Here is a 16,537-nt window from a genome sequence, read left to right as displayed (position 1 = left end):
CAATTTTTCCTGAAAGCAGAAGAAATTTAAGAGAAAAATCCGGAAATTTTATTTCACTCTGTATTTTGGTAGTTGAGTACTTTATGACACATTATTTACTATTACTTAAAGTTTAAGGGAAATATATGATTTTGAAATGTGGGAGAAAAAATTAGGAAAGCAAAGAGAAAGTAAACACAAGGAGTCACAAGCTTGTGCAATACTGCAAGTTGACTTTGATTGAAGAAAATGAATAATTTATTTGTGGGGAATTTTAAAAGGAGGATAAAACACTGTACAGTTTTCAGACATTGCAAAGCTAAGGTCAAAATATAAAAATAGGAGAAGTAAAAATAAGTAGCTCTATAATTATGGCATTATTTTGTTAATGTCTTTTTAATTTATTTTTGAAAGAGAGAGAGAGAGAGACAGCGTGAGCGGGGAAGGGACAGAGAGGGGGAGACACAGAATCTGAAGCAGGCTCCAGACTCTGAGCTGTCAGCACAGAGCCTGACGGGGGCTTGAATTTGTGAACTATGAAATCATGACCAGAGCCAAAGCCTGCATGCTTAACTGACTGAGCTACGCAGGCACCCCAAAATTATGGCCTTATTAATATCACAGCCCATAAATATGAAATGTAGATAACTAATTTTAGTATTAGGGGATCTAAAATAATAACGAAAGTCTGTCAATCTCCTGAAATGCTTTATATCCATTATTGAGCATCTAGTATGTGTTAGGCAATGTGTTAGGCACATTGCATACAATGTCTCTACTCCTCGCAATAGATCTTCAAATTAACTATTTTCACCCTAATTTTAAAGTGAAGAAATTAATAAAGAGTTACAGAAATTACCCATAGTTACACAGGTATTTACTGGAAGAGCCAGGCTTTTGGTCTTAGCTATGCTCTTTCTACTACACTTTTTTTTCCTTTGTTTAACCCTTTCTCCCCAAACAGATAATATCACCTGGTGTCCAGTTATTTGTTTTCCACTTTATCTTTTATTAGGTTTCTTAGTACATGGCACGAGGTAAGTGTGCCAGTTAGGCTAGCTAAATTAAGGCACATAAAACATAAAAATGAGAGCAAGAGAGAAAAGTATTTGTCTGATTGTATATACATTTGTCCTTGAAATGTTGTTCTTTAAAAAAAATGTGTATTTATACATTTTTGCAAAAAGAGTGAATAATTTCAGGCTGCTTACAGTAAAAAAGAACTGATAAAGTAACTTTAAAAAGGATTAACTAAAGAATGAAATTCAGGAGCCAACTGATAAATTATCTAATACAGCTCCCAATTTAAACTGATCACCTCTGTTTTTTGATTTATGAACAGGAAATGAGCTTTGACTGTTAGGCACCTGGATGAAGAGCCCTGGGTTCAGCTTGTCAGAGTCCTGTAGCCTACAAAGACCCTCTGCTTGCACTAGGATCATTCGATTGAAGTAAGACCTAATTACTTTAATTAGAATGTAAGACTTTTACTCTTGAGTCAACTTTTAATAAGGTGACTTGGCATACCTCTGTTATGTGCCAAGAACTGCTTATTTGGGGGGAAAGAATGTGAGCATTATTCTGTGGCAAATTCTTATGCATTCCAATTCCTATTCATCTTTTATTTCATGGACTTGAATACATTTCTTTAGATAGCATTATCTAAGTATTTTAATTCCAGCGATCTATGGGTGGCTCAGTATGTTAAGTGTCCAACTTCAGCTCAGGTCATGATCTTGCACTCCATGAGTTTGAGCCCCGTGTCGGGCTCTTACTGACAGCTCAGGGTGTGAAACCTGCTTCAGATTCTGTGTCTCCCTCTCTGCCCCTCCCTCATTTACAATTTATCTCTCTCTCTCTCAAAAAAAAAAAAAAAAACATTAAAAAATTGTTTTAAATATTTTAATTCTGTTGTGGCTGTTGATATTGGTATAATTTTCTTACATTTGTAGTATCAAATCATTTTTATACAACTGTAAATTTTATTATAAGTAGTCAAATTAGTCTCTTCTTAAAGTTTTATTTATTTTTCTTTTTTTTAGTTTAGGTTGGCCCACTGATTTTATTGAAAAATGACAACAATACAGTTTGTGCCATGATTCAGCATGACTTTGCATTGCTTATTTATTTCAAGTTTGTACAGGTTAACTTTTTGGAACGTCTGTCTGTATACAGTCACATATAGACTATAAACTTCAATTTAGGCACTAGAGGGTTTTTTTTATTTTTAAAAAATATTTATTTTTTGAGAGTGAGAGAGCGCGAGTTGGGGAAGGGCAGAGAGAAAGGGAGACCATCTGAAGCAGGCTCCACACTGTCAGTTCAGAGCCAATGTGGGGCTTGAACTCACAAATCAGGAAGTCAGGACACCATGACCTGACTTGAAATCAAGAGTTGGATGCTTAACATACTGAGCCACTTAGGTGTCCTTAGACATTAGAATTTTAATATATGTCTAAAGAGAGTGTATTGTTCTTGAAACATTCTGACTTTGAAAGGATGATGCCAGTGTTTTGATTGAAATATGTTTTTCTGTAAGGCACTAGCAGCAGTTAATGTTCAAATGCTGGTTTAGGCTTACTACGCATGAAACTTTACAAGGCATCCATGATACAAAGACCCAAAAGGCAGCACAGAACCAAGAGCTAGGAAATCTGAGCAGAGCCAGCATGTCTACCAACATACTTTAGGAATGTGGACAAATCATTTCACCTTCTGAGTATTCCCTTAGTTCTGAATTTGAAGGGGTCAGAATAAATCAGAGAAAAGTGACAAATTTACGTGCCTTGAGTTCCAGCATGTAATACAAATGGATGAAGTATCTGGGTGTGAGACAGTAGAGAATGTCAAGACTGTTGGAAGGAGGCTGTGGTCTCATAAAGCCATTCAGATTCAAACACTTTAAAGCTGGAGAAAGAAGTAAATTGTGTGGTGTGGGGGAGGGGGAAGCAAGAGGAGGATTAAATTTAGCCATTGGATTGAATCAATTCTAGGTCATTTCCATTTCAATACATGGTTGTAAAATTTTGTTACTATGTAAAGCAGTTATGGTTTGCCTAGCATCTGTTGAGCTCTGTATGTGTTCCTTTTTAAGTAATTGAAGATAAACAAGTAAAATAAAATTTTTAGTTTGAATTTCCCCTTTAATTGTACATTAGAATTAGGAACAAAAGTGATTTGACCATAAAATACTTAAATGAAACATCAGTTTATTATTCTGAGGGTTTATTATTATTATTGTTATTAATTGACCTGAAATGAGAATTTTGAATCTAGTACTATAATCTGAGAATAAAATCTAGCCTGTGAGTTACTGGTTAGCAACTTCTCTCTTAATGGGTATAACTTATTAAAAAAATCATGTGAATATCTAAAGGAGAGTCATAGAACCTTTTGGAGACTAGTTTTGTGATTCTTTTTTTTTTAGTTTTTTGATTCTTTAAGTAGTGTTTAGAAGTTGTATTTTCTTTTGATTCATGTTTTAATATTTTAAAATGCTATTTTATATAACAAAATTAAAGTTGTAGTTTAATTATATTTTCTAATATAATATTCTAGCTCCCTCAGTTTTTGCTCTTTTTGCATTTTCCTTTTTATAGCAATGGCATTTATTTATTTCTTTTTACCACCTTTACTGTACATTTCATCAGATGCTAATGGCAATTAGGCAGCGAGCCTAGTGGAAGATGGGAAGTGGGCCAAGTCAATATACTCTGGGAGTCTTATCTATTCTCTTTGGCTTAATTTAAATCAGAATTTATGTCTATAAGAAAATTGAACCCATGACTGTAGGGAGCCACATGTGTTATCTCAGTGACAAAGGGAGAATTAGAAGAAACTAGAATTTTTTATGCCCTTGATTGGGCCCTTCTAATAGCTGCTTCTTTCTATATTATTTATATAGCTTTTTATTCAGGATCATATGCATTTATAGTCCCATTCAGGTTACTTCAGGTATGATTAGTTTTGAGAATGGGTGCATTGTGTGAGGTATAAGCATACCTCAGATAATTTTTCGAAGCGTTGGTACACACTATTACTTTCTAAGATACATATCCTGAAATAATGTTTTAAAATTTTTTGCATTAGATGTTATAGTCCAGCCATGTTGTGATGACTTTAAATATTCACTGTTCATTTCTTTGATAGCCAAGTCAAACCTGAAGTACTTAGATGTCAATACCCAAACTGATTAGAACTGGTTAGATCTGTTCCTTGACTGACCTACATCTGATATTAACAAAAAATACAAGGTCTTTTTTTTCCCCCAAAACATTCACAGTGTTCTCTGAACTCTACACATATTGTAGAAAATAAGAATAAACATACAACTGGAAATATTAGCAGATATAGTTTAAGGAAAGCTAAATAGGGAGGCTTTCTAATGATGCTATCTCACATCCTATTAATCTTGTTTATTATAGAGGCATTTGAAATTCACCAGTGTGATTAAGTATTTTCTTTATTCTCTTCAATGAATACAGTCATATATGTTTATGAATAAATTCATGAATGTTTATCTTCAGTGTTTTAGTTATGCATTGAGTATATGGACAAAATAGATGTTTAGACCATAAACTCACTTATTCCTTTATTATCTTTCTAGGCTTAGAGAATTAATGACAAGAATGTCTGATCTATTGCTTAGATCATTGATTCCCAACATAAACACAAAGTAATGCAGAATCTAGATTGAGGTAGTTAATTGCTACTCTTGTTGTATGTATACCTTATCAGTAATTCTGAAGCTGAGAACCCTCAGATTTTAATTCCTTTCATGTGACAAAAGATGCTCTGATATGCACTTAACATAAGTTCACCTTTAGCATTTGGCATTTGTTGTGTGCAAGGCTTTCAAATGGAGTGTTTACTTAAAATTAAAGTGCCGTTGTTTTTAATAACCCGCAAAAAAATGGATCTAAAGTATTTTTTTAAAGACATGACAGTGGATTTAAGAGTACAGTAGCTCCTGTGTGAATATTGCAGTTGTTTGAAAAATTTTGTAAAACATTCTTATTATCAAAATCTAATTTAAGGTTTAATGATGCAGTAAAGTTCAGATGTTCACAAAGAAACCAGAATAATAACAGTAAAAATTTAGCCATAGCTTAGTACAATCTAACCAAAATTTTCTGGTCAATTAGATTTGATTGTGTTAAAGAGTGACAAACTGCAAAAGTAATTAGAAATCATGCATTCATGAGTGGCTGGATGCTGCAGCCTGTTAAAGGCATTTTATGCTCCTTGAAGTTTGCCCCCCCTACCTGGGTGTCTATAAACCAAAGTACATGCAATTATCACACTCTTGATTTTTCTTGAGAAGGTTCTCACTAAACTGCTTAATAAATGTGATTTGTTCCAGAATTTAATCTCTATTTTACTTTTCTAAAGAGGCAGACTTTTCTTACGGTACAATAATAATAATAATAATAATAATAATAATAATAATAATAATACAAAAAGAAGAAAAAGAGGACAGTTAAATGATCTAACAGCAGCATATCAATGCAAAAATAAAACCTATAAATAGCCTTATAACACTCAGGAGCTGGGCATTTCTAACCCAGTAGATATATAATAGGATCTTACTGATACTCTAAGTCCTATACAAGAGAGAGATAAGGAAAAACACTGATGGCAAGTACCTAGAGGTTCTTGTCATGAGCTGTCCTTAAGAACTCTTACACCCACAATGTAATTTCATCTAAAGAATGGTTTTCTGGTTAATCTCAGTATTAGATTAGCCTTGTTAAGAAAATATTGGTAGTCTCTTTCTTTCAAAGTACATTTTAATAAAAGCATTAAAATATTTTTGTTTGAGCTACATCCTATACTTAACTAATGTATAATTCCTAAGAAAACATTTTAAGTATTATTAATATTTAAATTATTGTACTGTTTCTGGTAGAAATAATTTTGTGTATTAGACTTTACCCTTAAGCTGAAATTATATTACTTATATTTTCTTTATGGATGTTTTATTTCTCTCAGTAGACTAACTTGAAATAGTTTCCTTTCTAAAGAAATAAAAAAAATTAACAATATTTATGTAGGGAATAAGACATCAGCCATTAAGAGTTAAGTGATATTTTAAGGGAGAAGACCCCCAACTCATCAACTTTTTATTTTTGTATAGATAAATCAATTGTTAGATTTTTTTTGCCTAATTTTATAAATCTTTTGAAGCTTTTTGCATATAGTTTTTGATGTAAATTTCAAAGATATCCATGTTTAACTATATTAATCAGGTTGGTGGCAATTCATTTAGTACTTGATGCTGAAAATTATCTTTATACAAGTGGCTCCAGTTTCTTAAATAACCGAAAGAAATCTGTAACATTTCCTTGCAAACTTGACATATGGCCTCTTGTTAACTTACTTGGTATGAATTTCATACTTGTGTATATATGAAGTACTTTCTTGTCCTTGAAACATCTTTTTATATTTATGTTTCCAAGTAAAATAATTCTAACATTGATTTTCTGTTTTCAAGCCGAATGTTCACCTTTTAAATAAAAGGTTGTTTGTAACCTGCAAAACAGATTCTCTTATTTATATATAAAATATTTACATATAAAATATGTAACAGGTTAATATTTAGAAAAGTACTCGCTAAAATTTTTCAAGGACAATTTCATAGAAATATTTCTGTTGAGCCTATGTTATATGTCAGGCACTATTTGGGATACTAGAGGAACAGAGTTAATTATGCCTTTGTATTTTCCCTCAGGATATTCATAGTTTATCAAGGATACAAATAATTACGTTGTAGTGTGCTAAGGTAATGTGGGAATGTAAAAAGTAGCACAAAAGTAGGATTATTGTTTTTGTTTTGTTTTTTGTGGTTCTTGTTTTTTTTTTTTTTTTTGCTCTGTTTTTTTTAACTCCTAAATACTTCTAGCCCAGGTCAATATTTTTGGCTTCAGGTCAAATACCAGGGTGATCAAGATTTTAGAGAGTCAACCTGAAACACAGTCATACCAAACTAATCCAAAACAACCATTATAAAATAACATGTAAGAATTATATGCATGTGTGTTATTACTTTAACATTAAAATATGGAAAATATGTATTTATTTGAAGTTATATGTTATTTCTTATTTACTTTTCTGTTATGAAATTGCTATTTAAGCAGAACAGAGGTAGAATAGTTAAAAGTGGCGATTAGTAATTAACAAGACTAATTTAACAAATAATATGTATGAAATATACCAATATTTTTATCTCGTTCTGTCCTCTAATACAACAATTTATTTGAACTATTTTTTTGGGTTTTTGTTGGCTATTTAAGATAAATTTGAAACTATAAATGGAGAATTTAAAAGAACTAAGTAAACAGGTGTTACCTATATTTAATGCAAAGTAACAGTACATTTCTTTCTGTCTCATGATGCAATAGAATATTTTTATTCTTTGTTTCCCTTTCCAGTGAAACTCCTCTGAACTGCCTTCATCCTTTAGGTCTTCCTTCTGTTAAGTAACACCAAAATTGAATATAGTTACGTGTAACATTTACTTTAATTTGAAGCTCTGCCCTCATCAAGGCCTCATTACATTAATTCCTTGTATCAGCTCAATGTGATAACAACAAGCTAAATATCCTCTCAAAAAAAGAAAACAAAAGAAAGAAAAGAAAAAGATTACTTAGGATGTTACTTATTTGAAACAGCAGGTATTTACCTGCAGGCCTGTGTCTACAGGCCTGTTTTGGCAGACAAGCTATGTCAACCAGGACTTTTGCTTGTATACATTTACCATATAGGTTAACCCTGTCAAAAATATTCATCATTTTTGAAAACTTCAGAGCACCTTGTATGATACCATAAGTTAAACCTGTGTTTCTCAGGGAAAATTGTTTCAAAGTACGTAGATAATATGAACACATAAAATCAAAATTGGATTTCAAATAAATTACGCTTTTAGAAAAGAAATAGTCTTCTTTAAATTGGTACTGTTTTCTGCTGATTTTGTTGTTGTCTATAGTAGTTTATGAGTTTTTGTTTCAACCTAAACATGAACAACTCAGGTGCAGTCAGCTCATTTTTTTCTAGATTCCTTTTGACCAGAGTGCATCAGATTTAGAGAAACCACCCATAAATGTATTTTATTTTGATCCTTTTCTTCTTATCATCAGTGTATTTCCAAATTAGAGAAGAACATTATCCTTGTCTTACACTTTAAAAACGAATTTATGACAGTCCAAGATTTTAATACCTTTTGTATAGCCAGAAATAATGATAGCTGTCTTGTAGGCTTATGTCTAAGGAGAATATGTTGTTATTTCTATAGAGTCCAAAATCTCATTAAGTACTTCTGCACTTTGACATAACTGAAAAATGATCAGAAGCTTTCATTATGAAATCCTCAATTTCACAGTTGGGCAAAACACCACTCTTTGCGCAGTGTTGCATATAAGGTGTGGAGGGCACTTAGCAGGTAATATCTTTGCATTTTCATAAGCTGATTGGGATTTGTCAAAATTCACATTCATGTAGCCTGCCAAATATGTAGATAGAGGAGTGTGGTAGAATAATGGCCCCACAAGATATTCAGGTCATAATTCCTAGAATTTGTGAATTTATGTTATATGACAGGATGGGGATTAAGATAGCAGATGGAATTAAAGTTGCTAATTACCTGACTTGAAGATAGGAAGAATAGCCATGATTATCCAGGTGGCCCCAGTATAATCACAAAGGTCTTTTAATGTGGAAGAGGGAGGGAGAAGAGTCCTGGTCAGAATGATGAGGTCTGTGAGACTTAATGAGACATCGGTTGTTCTGAAGATTTGAAAGGGCACCGGGCAAGGAATGGAGGTGGCCTCTGGAAGGAGGAAAAGTCAAGAAAATAGATTCTCCCCTAGAGTCTCCACAGAAGAACTCAGGTATGCTAGTGCTTTGATTTTTCATCCTAATGCCTTGATTAATCCAGTAATACTCATTTCAAAATCCTGACCTCCAGAAATGTAACATAATACTTTTGTGTTGTTTTATGCCTTTGGGTCTGTGTTATTTGTTGGAGGGTAATAGCACGTTAATATAATGGGTAATGTCTAGTTCTTATTTGGGTAAGATACCAGCATTCCTTGTTTTATGTTTTCTGTAGCTTCATAATATCTTCATAAAAACCTAGAAGATTTGAAACTCCATTTTTCAAAACAAAGCACCTAAGGACTAGAAGTAACATTTTGTTGTTCTGATTCAGTGTATCATTGGATATACTGAGAAAAGTGTGTTTGTTAATAAGGTCTGATTAAATCAGGTTTATACTATGATAGGCCAACACATCTATTATCAAAATTATCCTTATGTTTGTCTACATGGTTGTAATCTCTGAATCAGGAAGTGTAACTTTATTTACTTTTATAAAATAATCAAGTGGATGGTAGGATGTGCATTTATTCTTGTGGTGTGTCTGCAGACTAATACAGTGGCTATTTTGACTGAACATGATGTAGTTTGGGAAGATGAAAAAAACAAAACAAAACATATGACTGATCTATAAATACTTTCCTGTTTCATCTAGGACTTGTGAAATTTAGACTCCCTGTGTTCTTTTGCATCCCCTTTTCCATCATGCCTAAACCCAATTTCCTTTGTGCCTATTGTATAGGAATGCTCTATCTTGGTTAAGTACCTCCCTAATACAATTGCATGTGTCTTTCTTTCTGTCATTAAAATAATACAGTTGTCTGGGTTATACTGACATTTGTATTGTAATCATTCTCATTTCATTATCTGAACTCTTAGAAAACCTGGTCAAAGTATTCACAATGTTAAAATTAAACTAGCATTTACCTCAATGCAAAGCACACAATTAATCCACAAGCAAGTGAAAGATGATTGTTAATGCTCATGATTACAATGCATTTAGGTTGCACATATAAGTCACATCACTCAGTGCTGCAACAATACATGTTTCATTTTATGAACTGCAAATCACAGTTGCCAACCAGTAGTTGAGGGAAAAACAGTAACTACTCAAAGTGGATCATCTATGTCATATCCATTTAAAACTAAATAGAGTGTTACTTTTTGCTTCCGTTTTTTGAGCTGCCATATGGATTTTCTGTGTTTCCTCTAACCTTCTGTTCCCATTCCTAAAATCCGGGATATTTTTCATTCTGAAGAGGGTTTTCCTAGGACATGGGAATTTCAGTGCTCAAACCTGAGTAGTGCCAGGCAAACCTGAATCAGTGGCCATCCTAAAACCAGTGGATGGCTTGAAGATATAATGGGTACTCAACATACCGAAAACATAGTTTCCTTTCCCATATATGTGCTTACAATATATTTTCTGTCTTGGTATATTACACTAAACTGATCAAACCACAAACATAGGAAACATATCTCTTTCTCTTAATGCTTTTTCCAGTATTTCAGTATGCCCTACGACATATTTTAATTTCTTTTTTCTTTTTTGAGTTTATTTATTTTCAGAGAGATAGAGCATGAGCAGGAGAGGAGTAGAGACACAGAGGTAGAGAAAGAATCCCAAGGAGGATCCACGCTCAACATGTAGCTGGACATGGGACTCAATCTCATGACCACAAAATCAGGACTTGAGCCACTACCAAGTCAGATGCATAACTATCAGTCAGATGACTGAGCCACCCAGGTGCCCCCATTTTATTTTTTGAATGTGGAATTCCTTCTCATGGTTCCAAAAATTTTAGATAGGAGAAGATGTATACAGAAAAGTCCTCCTTTCCACCTTGTTCCCCATCTTTCTAGTTTCCATCCAGTCTAAAGTAGTTATCATTGTTTTGGTTTCACATTCATCTTTATGAATTACATGCAAATAAAGATACTGGTTTTGTTCTGTGTTGAGTTGTGTTGTTTTTTGTTTTACTTGACAATAATTACTGTGATTTGAAAATAAGAAGAATGGGTACCATATAGTATACAGTCAGAGGTTCTTAGCAATTCTGAAATTCCTCTAGGTAAATATTGCCAGCTCACTACCCAGAGGATAAAAAAAATATCTTGAATTAGGTCCTGGTTTTGCTCTTTAGGTATGGCTCCCTAGTGTCTGTGTCCCATAGATTTTGGCCTTACCCTCTAGAGGGATCTTCCATTTCTATCTCCTTCCTTTTATATAAAGAAAGAATTGGAAAGTATCCACTTATTGGTGGTTGAGTAGTGTTTTATGCCTGTTTCGTCCCAACAGAACATTGGAAGCTTGGAGATAGTTTATGTGTCTTATCTAGTTACAGTCTTTTTGCGAATTCAATTCTTTCAATACCTTTTATCCCCACAGTGTGTTTGATTTGTCAGCTGTATGTGACAAAAGTCATTTGACTGTCTTGGGTATTCTATGCATACAATTATATTTTTAGATATCTGTAGTTAGTAACAGTTTTACCTCTTCCTTTCCAAAAAATACATTTATAACTTCTTTTTCTTAATTTTTCGGTTAGTATTTTCAGTACAATGTTAAGTAATATTGGTGATGGGGCTTTTGTCTTCTTTCTGATTTTGTTGGTAATGCTTCTGGTGTGGCTCTATTAAGCATGATAGTGGGTTTTGGACTAAGCTGGATTTATTTTATCATGTAAAGGAAATTGCTATTTAAATCTATTTTATTGAGTTAAATTTTTTTTAACGTTCATTCATTTTTGAGAGACAGAAAGAGAGCATGAGTGGGGGCGGGGAGTGGGCAGACAGAGGGAGACTCTGAAGCAGGCTCTGGTCTGTCAACACAGAGCCTGACCTGGGGCTCAAACTCATGGGCCACGAGATCATGACCTGAGCCGAAGTCGGACACTTAACTGACTGACCTGCCCTGGTGCCCCTATTTTATTAAGAATTTTAATCAAAATTGGTTACTGAGGGGCACTTGGGTGGCTCAGTCAGTTAAACATCTCACTTCTACTCAGGTCATGATCTCGCGGTTCATGAGTTCAAGCCCCGTGTGGGACTCTGTGCTGACAGCTCAGAGCCTGGAGCCTGCTTCAGATTCTGTGTTTCCCTCTCTCTCTGCCCCTCCCCTGCTCATGCTCTGTCTCTCTCCATCTCAAATAAACATAGAAAAAATTTTAAAAATAGTTATTGAATTTTGACAAGTGGTTTTTCAGCATTAACAAAGATGATAAAATATGTTTCTGGGCTCTATTAATATTATTTCACAATTTAATTAAAATATTTCCTAATATTGAAAATTCTTAGATTTTTGGAGTAAATCTCACATAGTCATGATGTATGATTCTTTTTGGGTATACTTGGATTATATTTGCTAGTGTCAAGATTTTGCTTTGATATTCATAAATTATATTGATTTAAGGGCATATGTGTGTATGCAATCATTGTTGGGCCAGGGGGATTTCCTCTTTAACTTACACTATCTAAGAAATTTAGAGGCATTAAAATTGTGTGATCTTAAAAAACAAAAAGGATTTCCCCATGAAATCCTCTGGGACTGATGTTTTTACATTTATCTCTTTACAAATTGCTCTATTTCTTCTATGTAGGTCAGTCTTTAGATTTTTCCATCTCTTCTGAAGTCAGTTTTAGAAAGTTAGATTTTCCTAGAAAATTTTCCATTTTATTAGGAATTTCAGATTTATTTCTGTTACGTTTAGCCACATACTCTATTCTTTGAAATTTATTTTGATTATGTTTTTTTCTTTTATCACTTTTCATTTTTGTGGATTTCTACTCTGTTTTTATAGAAATAGGCTCATTAGTAATTTTGTTCTTTCAAATAATCAGCTATTGAATTTAATAATTATATTTTCAGTTTTCTTATCTGTTTTTTTCTTTATTAATTTGTTCTGTTTTGCTTCATTGTAATTTCCCATTCCTTATCTAATTCTTGTAATAGATTCTTGATGTATTTTAATTGTTCTTTTTTTATGGATAAAATACTCAAGAATAATAATTCTTCTCTGAGCAATGTATTTAACTTTTAGAATTACATTTTGCAGGAGGAGTGGCAGTTGCATAGTCTATGCCCTGTCCCCCCAAATGTAGTTATATAGAGAGGCATAAAACAGTATGACATGTTTTCCTGGAGCAAAACATTTGAATGGGATATTAATCAAAGTTTAAACTTAGCCAGATTACTGAAAGCCTCTTTACAGATTTAACAGTATATATTCTGATAGTAACTTCTTCCATGCATGTAAGATTTGTGATGTATAATTAACATTTATGTGTATATTTGTGTTTTGTATATGTATGCATCTCTAATAATTTGCTAACAAATTTACTTTCTTATTGGTCCCATTTTCCTTTTAGTAGTTTATTCTAAAATTAGTGAGGAGGGTTAAATGACCATGTTGAGTTTTGAATTTCTTTCTCTTTTATGATCTTAAAATTCATTTTCAAATGTTATATTGATAGTTTCAATTTTTTTATTTATGGGGGAAAGGCAAATATTGCTTCCTAAAATCACACTTTCTATAATAAGTAGGAGTACTCTGAGGAACTGAATAGTTACATAACCTCTCGCATTAGGGACACAAAGAAGGAATGGATGACAGGATTGAAAGGTGTGTGTGTGTGTGTGTGTGAGAGAGAGAGACAGAGAGAGAGAGAGAGAGAGAGAGAGAGAGAAAGGCAGAGAGAGAGAGGGACAGAGAGAGACAGAGAAAGACAGAGAGAGACAGAGGAGGCTTAAAGTTGTTTATACATCTGCTCTTCTAGCTATTGTCATACTGTGTTCCAAAAAAAAGTGACTGCTATGGACTGAATTGTGTATCACAAAATTCATAAGTTGAAGCCTTAGTTTCCAATGTGATGGTATTTAGAGATAGGGCCTTTGGAAGATAATTAGATTTAGATGAGACCATGATGGTGGGACTTTCATGATGTGTTACTGCCCTTATAAGAAGAGACACCAGAGAGCTTGCTTCTTTTCCACCCATGTACCAGGTACAAAGGGAAGTCCATGTGAGGACACAACAAGAATGTGGTGTCTGCAGCCCAAGGCGAGAGTCCTAACTGGACACAGACCTTGTTGGTACCTTGATCTTACATTTCCAGTCTCCAGAACTATGAGGAATCTATTCTTGTTGTTGAACCCACCTAGTCTATAGTATTTTGTTATGGCAGCCTGAGTTGACTAAAACAGTGACATTTCATTTAACTTATGGAAGCCTCTGCTAATCATTATGTCTTTTTCAAAGTAGTAAAAAAGATAATGGTTTTTAAGATGGTAGTGATTATAATGGGAGATAGGAAATATTTGCAAAATTATTTTTTGTGTGATACATATGTTTTTAAATGCATATCAAGATAACATACAGACATATAGTAAACTTGTGAGTTTATAAAGTGTAATGAAAATATTTTGTTTCTAATTCAGAAATTATTACTTGATATGCTTAAGTAAATCCTTTAATATGCATGATTCCTATGTGAATGAAGATTGCCAAAGTATGAAATGAGGATACATTAGCAAAATTACACAGTTTTTGTTTTGTTTTGTTTTGTTTTTTTAGGATTAGAAATTTTGATTTGCTTAACATTAAGATGTGCTTCCAAGTAGGTTGGCTTAGAATGTGAATATCATTAAAAGAACTTGCTTTGGGATTAACACTTATAACTGTGGTTTTTAATCTTTTTTTTTCCATTCTTGTCTCGCTCAGGAGATAGGATTCTCTCATTAATAATGGCAGCTGAGGATGCTTTTTATGCTTCATATCAGTTTATATCACTTAGTCCTCACTACCGTTTTTTGTGAGAGGTTTTATCATCTTCATCTGAAATAAGGAAACAATATATAAGGGCAAAGGTATTTTCCTAATTTATATAACTTGAGAGTTGAGGTTTAAATTATTTCATACCTCGAACCATTGAATTATTATTTTGTTTTAGTATATGGTTAATGAGCTCTTACCTTAGGTTAGAAATCTGGTCAAATTAAGATCCAACAAAGTTGTTTTTCTCCCAGTGATAATGTTGATACATTTTTGTGAAATACCAAATATGTTCTTTAATAAAAGACTTGGAGCTGCTTCTGTTTTGCTTGTGTCCTAAACATGCGGAATGTCTGCCTCTGAATATTCCAGTTCTGTAAATTGCTGAAGAATTTAAGAGGGTAAGGCACATAGTAGATTCTTAAGAGAAAATGGAAATATTTCCTATTCCCAATGACTACTGGAAATTATTTCCCTACAGTAATTACTTTATAAAATCACAAATTGAGGGGCGGCTGGGTGGCTCAGTCGGTGAAGCGTCCGACTTCAGCTCAGGTCATGATCTCACATTCTGTGAGTTCGAGCCTTGCATCGGGCTCTGTGCTGACAGCTCAGAGCCTGGAGCCTGCTTCAGATTCTGTGTCTCCCTCTGTGCTCCTCTCCTGCTCATGCTCTGTCTCTCTCTGTCTCAAAAATAAATAAAAACATAAAACAAATTTAAAACCAGAAATTGAATAGTTCATCCTTGACTTCAAGAATCTTTAAGGAATTTCATCAGATTTAAGACATTTACCTAATATACAATAGCTATAATTTGTAATCAAAATGTTTGCTTCTCCACAGTTCTTTTGATGTCTATGATTCCACCTGCTAATATCTATGATACCACCTGCTATGCAGAGTATAAATCTGCATGTCCAGCTCTCTGCTGTTGCAGTTTCTAAGGAGTAACTTTGTTCATTGTTTCTTTATGTAGGCAGAGGTTTTAAGCTTGCAGCCTGCTGTGTTTATTGATCTATTTCTTAATAATTCTATATCAGGCAATCACACAATTCACAAATTGTCTGGGAGGGGAAAAGCACATTAGCCATGCATTTAGAGGCCCTCCTAAGAATTTTAGCCTTGTCTGTTATGTAGAATGATTGGAAAGCACCACAGTGAGACTTTTAAACAAATCAGAGTTACAGCTTTTTTGTTCTAAAATATAAATGTTTCTTTAAGGATTCATTTTGGTATTTGCCTAAGGTTGTTTTCCTCTTCAGTTTGAATAGGGTATGAAATTTTCTAAGTCCAAATTAGGTGATTAGCCAAGCCATATTCAGTAATGTTCAGTCTTTGCTCTCAAATGTGCTTTTTCCATTTCGTGGCTCTGCTGTGTCTGGACTTCTATATATTCCGGGCCAGGCAATGTTCAGCTATTCTGATGTCACCTCTGCTCCATCTACTGGAATAATGATTTTTACTATGTATACTCTTTAGCAAAATCACTGTTTTTACATTGACTTTTTAAGAAAGTTTGTCAAAAGCATGGTGCCTAAGAGCATTAAAGTTATTTAGTTAAATTGAGAAACCTCAGAGCAGAATTAAGATGAAACTATTAAATTAATCCTATTCCTTTATGTTCAAATACATGCAGCTGGCACTGTATTCTGTCATGAAAAGATAGAGCACTTCTTTGCAATGAAGGAGAAACTGGCGTATGAGGGCAGAGGAGTAGGTGAATTTTGAAATAAAGCTGGTACTGCAATGTCCGATTTGCTCTGATTCCTGATCTCACAGCCACAGTGTGCTATTTGTACTCAGACATGCCCAGACCTCTCATGTCTCCCTGCCTGTGACCATGTTAGAGCCCCCTTCTCAATCCTACTTACATGGAAAACTTCAGTCTCCTATTTTTCAAGATTCCTGACAGTTCC

General features: G+C 33.6%; 1 protein-coding gene across 15 annotated transcripts in view; it reads left to right on the top strand.

Annotated features, from left to right (window-relative positions):
* The window catches only part of NAALADL2 (N-acetylated alpha-linked acidic dipeptidase like 2), a 1,343,235-nt gene that overhangs the window by 317,964 nt on the left and 1,008,734 nt on the right, over positions 1-16,537 (top strand). For all 15 annotated transcript variants that reach the window (XM_042954993.1, XM_042954989.1, XM_042954981.1 and 12 more), the window contains one exon: positions 1,322-1,430. The gene's annotated coding sequence lies outside the window, so the exon portion shown is untranslated. The remainder of the gene's footprint in view (positions 1-1,321; positions 1,431-16,537) is intronic.

The sequence above is a fragment of the Panthera leo genome, chromosome C2 (assembly GCF_018350215.1).
Source record: "Panthera leo isolate Ple1 chromosome C2, P.leo_Ple1_pat1.1, whole genome shotgun sequence".
Lineage (NCBI taxonomy): Eukaryota > Metazoa > Chordata > Mammalia > Carnivora > Felidae > Panthera > Panthera leo.
This window is presented reverse-complemented; position numbering and strand designations above follow the sequence as displayed.